The sequence below is a fragment of the Arachis hypogaea genome, chromosome 1 (genome assembly GCF_003086295.3).
Source record: "Arachis hypogaea cultivar Tifrunner chromosome 1, arahy.Tifrunner.gnm2.J5K5, whole genome shotgun sequence".
NCBI classification, from domain to species: Eukaryota; Viridiplantae; Streptophyta; class Magnoliopsida; order Fabales; family Fabaceae; genus Arachis; species Arachis hypogaea.
The window spans coordinates 41,593,324-41,599,288 of NC_092036.1; the positions used below are offsets into that span (position 1 = coordinate 41,593,324).

At 33.5% G+C, this 5,965-nt stretch overlaps 1 long non-coding RNA gene across 2 annotated transcripts; it reads left to right on the plus strand.

The window, feature by feature from the left end:
- Window positions 1-1,318: 1,318 nt before the first annotated feature.
- On the plus strand, window positions 1,319-3,592 carry LOC112803024 (uncharacterized). 2 transcript variants are annotated; one of them, XR_003202617.2, is made up of 5 exons: window positions 1,319-1,409; window positions 1,655-1,740; window positions 1,959-2,014; window positions 2,964-3,004; window positions 3,174-3,592. It is a non-coding gene; the product is annotated as an uncharacterized lncRNA (long non-coding RNA). The 2 variants fall into 2 exon arrangements; XR_003202618.2 differs by having other exon boundaries at window positions 1,336-1,409; window positions 1,620-1,740; window positions 3,174-3,312.
- The last annotated feature ends 2,373 nt before the right edge of the window (window positions 3,593-5,965 follow it).

Here is a 5,965-nt window from a genome sequence, read left to right on the forward strand (position 1 = left end):
GAGGATATGCTGGCCAGTGGCTCGGCCTCTATCCATTTAGTGTAGTAGTCAATGGCGACTATGAGGTACTTGACTTGTCCAGGGCCAACCGGGAAGGGCCCCAAGAGATCGACTCCCCATTGTGAGAATGGCTGGGAAGACGTTAACAAGCTTAGCTCGGAGGCCGGTGCTTTGTGAAAATTGGCGTTCTCTTGACACTTGACGCACTTTCTAACGAATTCTTTAGAGTCTGCCATCATTGATGGCCAATAGTATCCATCATTAACGAACTCTTTTTCTCTTTCTCTCTCTCTCTCTCTATGTCTTCAGTGTAGAAGAGGGTGTGTATGGCTGTGCTGATGATAATGAACAAGAATGGCTAGTGGTGTGTATCGATTTTCAGTTGGTTCTGTAAAATTTAAGAGGTTTGGGGTTCCGATTTAGGATTTTTATTTTGGGGTCTCAGCTACTGGATATGCCACTAATAGAAATTGGGGGGTTTTAGCGTTATACTCATTCGTGTTATACTATTAGTTGTGGATTTTTAGGTGTTTTTATTTCTAATATTGTTGTTTCTAGGTTTTCTAATTTGGGATTTTGTTTGTTTTTGATTCAGCATTCATGTGATAAAAATAATGTAGTCGTATACTATTTTCTGATTTCTAATGTCCTCGACCCCGAGTTCAATCTTCTCATGTAACCGAAAACTAATAAGCGAGAAAATTTAGGCTTTAGTCCACGATATTTTAGTTGTTAGTGATATGTTAGTATGATTGAAACCAAACATGCATTTGGTTACATATTTATATTGTGTAATTGGATACAGTTATTTTTGACAACTATATGTAGTAATTAAAAAAAATTAAAGAAAAGTTTATGAGTGTATCATTGAGAGCATAAATATATGCTACTTAGGTCATTCTTTTAACTTTTTAAAACATATTTTGTATAATTATCTGTTTAAAATCTTAACTATGTTCTGGGTACAGGAATATTTAAAGGAAGAACCATATACAGCTGAAGAAATTGAGGCAATTACGGGTGAAAAGTTGACTTCACAGCAATGATGCTTATGTGGAAGTTTTGAAAGTTGGAAAGCACTACAAATTACATCATCTCTTTTTTCTTACCTCTTATTTCATGGTAAATCTGAGTGGACTTTTTTCTTTAGGGCTGACTATGATTTTTAATGTTCTGTTTTTAAAATTGTTTAAAAATTTGAAAATATATTACTATATTTACTTTTTTTCATTTTATTTTATTGCAAAATTTTGAAAATAAAAGACATAAAAAATAATAACAAAAACTATTTCTTCTGTTTGGTTTATTATATATACTAGTTATAGGTTACTTATATGGTACTTATATATGTTCAATCTCTACATGTGCAATCTCGCAAACTTTAGCCATTTGACAGTCCAACTTATATGGTACTTCTTTCTGTGAAACTTTGTTTCCTTTTTTTAAACAAATTGTTTGTCAAGAACTTCTTTTTGAATCTGTTATTTTGCTAAGTAGCCACAAAGATGGTTCAAATGTGTAATATATATAAAGAATTTGATCAATTAATTCTCTTATGAGTTACGATGTTTAGTCTCCACCAACAACCTTGTAAAAGTGTCTATCCTGTCCTACTTTAGATCTGTAGATTTGATAGATGCAAGCATTTGTGCAGAGATCAGAATAAGGATTCCCAAAACAATTGCATGGGACTACAATTTTGAACCAGCTCAGACAAATCCCTTGACCTTTACAGCTAAGGTAAACTATCCCTTCAATGACTTAGTATCTATCTATTCCCATCAATCAAACAAATTTGGGATATCAATGAACCTTTTGGTACAACGAGTAGGTTTATTTTTCTATATTTTTTAATCTGTAATCCATGGATGAAACATTTGCTTGTAGTTACTATAGAACAAGACGCCAAACATTTCTGTTTGTATGTTAATGGTAATTGACCTATGCCTATTCTGCAGCTCTAATGGAAGCTATTGAAGAGCCATTAAAAGCCGAAGGACATGGAGACTTGCAGGTCCATTTTGCTTCAAGTTTGAATTCATAAATGGTTACATGCTAGTTGCTGTTTTGGACTAATTAAATTTTGATAGTAACATGCCTTAATGCCCATCACTAAGAGTGACTATGAAATAAGAGTTTGGTTAGTCACATTTGATAGTTCAATAGATGAATTCAGTTTTACAGGTTTAGGATTTAGGGTTATCATATGAGATTTGAATTAGAAATCAATTCATTTCTTTCTATTTTCAGTTCTAAACAGGCTCTAATAGATCAATTTGGTACTAAAACAGAGAGGTAATACATTTTGTAGTGTTAGCCAATAGTAACTGTGGCTTCATGTTCTACTCCATAATGCCTATAATTAATGAGATGTGGTTCTCGTATACTTAAAAGAAATAACATTGCATCTTAGCTATAGTTTTTTTGCCTAGTGATTCATTTGCATTGTTCATGTTTGGATTCATTTGCAGATTTTGTCATCAATATGTATTGTTCATGTTTGGCTTAGAAGTAACAGCTAACAAGTGCCTTTTCTACTTGGTTGATTAAGCAAATGTATCCTAAGTATGTCAAAATGTTATGTAGGCTTATGTGAAGATATCTCTGTTCCCACTCTCCTTTCCCTTCTCTCAAGAATTTTCATATATGATTGACTGGTTTATAGTTTAGATTATGAGTAGACTTAAATCTGCTTATTTGTAAAAACCAAGGATCTCCTATAAGTGATAATTAGACTTCATAAATACACATAAAACTTGTGGTTTATTTGCCAATGGAATTCAAGTACTCTCGGAATTCTCATTTATAAGTGAAGACAAAATAAATGTAAATAACCTGGTATGATTTAGTTCACTTTTGCTTTTGAACTGATATATATATATCTTGCTGTGGTTTAAGGTACCATTTTATAATTGCCTCATTCTTTTTCCTTGTTTTTGATTCGTTTTAATCATCTCTACAAGGGATGAAGCTGAACTGGAGTGTGTAAAGACACAGCTGAAAGGTACGATGGATTTATCTTATGTTTTGATGCGTTCGTATTTTTAGTAATTTTTCTTGTATTTTTTTTTAGATTTTCATTAAGCTAATTACAGTTTCTTTCATCTAAACCGATTGATTTGAGGTATTTTCTGTTGCTAATATATTTTCTAAGAACTTTTAAGGAAATACAGGAAGTTGGCATGCCACTCCAAGAAATGGCGTTCAACGCCTTCCAAGATACAGAGAAGTTGCGTGCCACTCCAAGGATGGCTTTAATGCCATGAAGCCCAGCAAGCCAAGCAACAAGTTGGCGTGCCACTCCACCACAAGGGCATTTAAGGCCTTCAACAGAGCAACAAGTTGGCGTGCCACTCCACCGTAAGTGCGTGCAACACCGTCAACAAGACAACAAGTTGGCGTGCCACTCCAAAGTTGGTGTGTAATGCCTTCAATGATACCATGGAGTTGGCATGCTACACCAAGACCAGGCATGTAACGCTTCCAAGCCCACAATAAGTTGGCGTGCCACGCCACAAGCCCAAGTGCCATGCCAATCAAGGCTCACTCCCATATATGTAATTTTGGGTAAGATTAAGGAAGTTTCTATTAAGTTAGTATTTGATTTGATTTGCTTTTAATTAGAATTTGAATTTGTTATCTTATTCTTCCTAAAAGATAGGATAAAGATTGAGCTTTTGAATTCGAATTTTAGGTAGACTTGGGATATAATAAGCGAACGTGGTTCATAGATGAGGAATTCGGAACCCTAGCCAAATCCTTTCATCTATTGTTTTCATCTTTTCCCATGAGTTACTAATTCCTCTTTGTTAAGGGTTAGGAGTTCTGTTTACTTTTTCATGGATTATTAATCTAAGCGTTTTATTTTATTTTGAAGTTATGCATTGATCTATTTCCAAGATTGAGTTTTTATTCTACATTTTCAAAATGTTAGAAATATTGAAAAATATTCTAATTAGAATTCTGTTACTACTTTGGGAAAACTAATATAGGAATTGGCTTGAAAACTTTTTCATGATTTTTTGATTTGACTGGGAATAGTATTTTAAAGAGTGTGCGGCATTTCATTCTTACAATTCTCAATTTTTTAGAACAAGTTTTGAATGAGACATAATTTGAATTAGAACTACTTTTGAATATTATTTGAAGCTATATCAGAATTGTGCTAAACCTCTTTTCTTAATCGGTTAACCAAGGAATTGGCGATTGATTAATTAAAGATAAATTGAATTGTCAATGGATTGGAATTTAATTATCTATGATTTGTCATGAAAAGATCTTTGCATGCATCAAAATAGATAAACATAAGGTTTAATTTTCTTGGAAAATAAACATCTCCGAAACCCTTGACATTTTCAAACACTACTTTCTCACAATTAATCATTCAAGCAATCAAAGCTCCAAGCAAGACATGAATCCTATTCTCATTAATCTAGCTTTAATTGATTTAATTGCCGATATAATAGGATATTTACTTGTTAAATCTATTAATCCTCATGAAAATAATATCCATTCACCATGGTATTGCTTGAACGATCTGGAGCACTTATTAGTATTTGTTTGCTTGAGTTTTTGCTCATCAAGTTTTTGGCACTGTTACCAGGAATTAACTGAGATTGACACCATACATCCACTTGAATCACTAAATTAGATATTGTTTTATTTTCTTTTTATCATTTTGTTTAATACTTCTTTTCTTTTCTATTTTTTTTCTTCTCTATTCCACACGTGCCTTTGATTTGTTTGTCTGTGCATGCCAGACAAAGAAGATCCCACACCTTTTCAATACGATCTTGAAATAGAGCTGCCTTTATTTCGATTAAGAAAGAAATCATGAATCAGAAAAGAGGAAGAGAAAATGGCAGAGGAACTAAACAATGCAAGAAGGAACTTTGGGGACTTCACCACACCCACCACTAATTTTGAGTCGAAGCCTTCACCACCCTTGGGAACTTCATCGTCAAATTCATCATAAATAATCACTATAAACCAAACTCACTGTCATTATCAAATTTATCATAAGCCTTTGATAAAATAGATTCAATCTTAATCATAATCTTAATTAATTATGATTCCATCAGTTTTTAAAACAACTATCATCGTTAATCCAACTACCATTGTTAAACCCTGAGCGGGACAAAGCCACCGTTCTTACTGAACTAGCATCTCACCACATCACTCATAATCTCATATAATCCAATTTTGGAAAATATAACTCATCCTAACCCCTTTTTTTATTAAATACTCAATCTCATCATTTCGTTAGCAAGATTAAGTCACCGACTTCACCGTGAGTGGGACGAACCACCATCCCCGCAACATTTTCATCTAGTTAATCAAAGTTTTTTTGGAAATTAATTAATTCAATTCATTATATCTTCCCCTGGTGTATTCAAGGCCTAACATTTGGTAGTTTGGCTTAACATTTGGTAGTTCGACTCCATACGGAGGTTACAAGGGGCTACAAACATGTCAGGAAGACTAAATAGTTCAAAAACAGCATTTTATCAAAAATAGGGGAGTCGTGCATACGCATGCCTTGTGTGTACACGCAGAACCTAGTTCGACTACCAATTTTGCAAACTCTACATAATTTAGTTTTAAACACAAATTTTTAAACACCCATAACTTTTGCTACAAAAATCGTTTTTCCTCCGTTTTGGGACGGTTTTAAAGTACTCATCACCAATTTTAATTCAAGACAAATTTCATACAAATCTGAACTCCAAGCGGGATGTTACGGCCTGTCGATGTTGTCTAAAAATCTTTTTTTACCTAAATTTTTTGGATAACTCAAATTTACCATTTCTCAATTTCACCTCTTTTAACACCATCATAAACCAAATCCCACCCATTATTTACACTTCATCAAGTCATCCAAACTCTCAATCATCAATCCCAATTCTCAATTTACATCCTAGCCATTTTGAAAACCAAAACCAACCAATTATCAATTAACCACTTC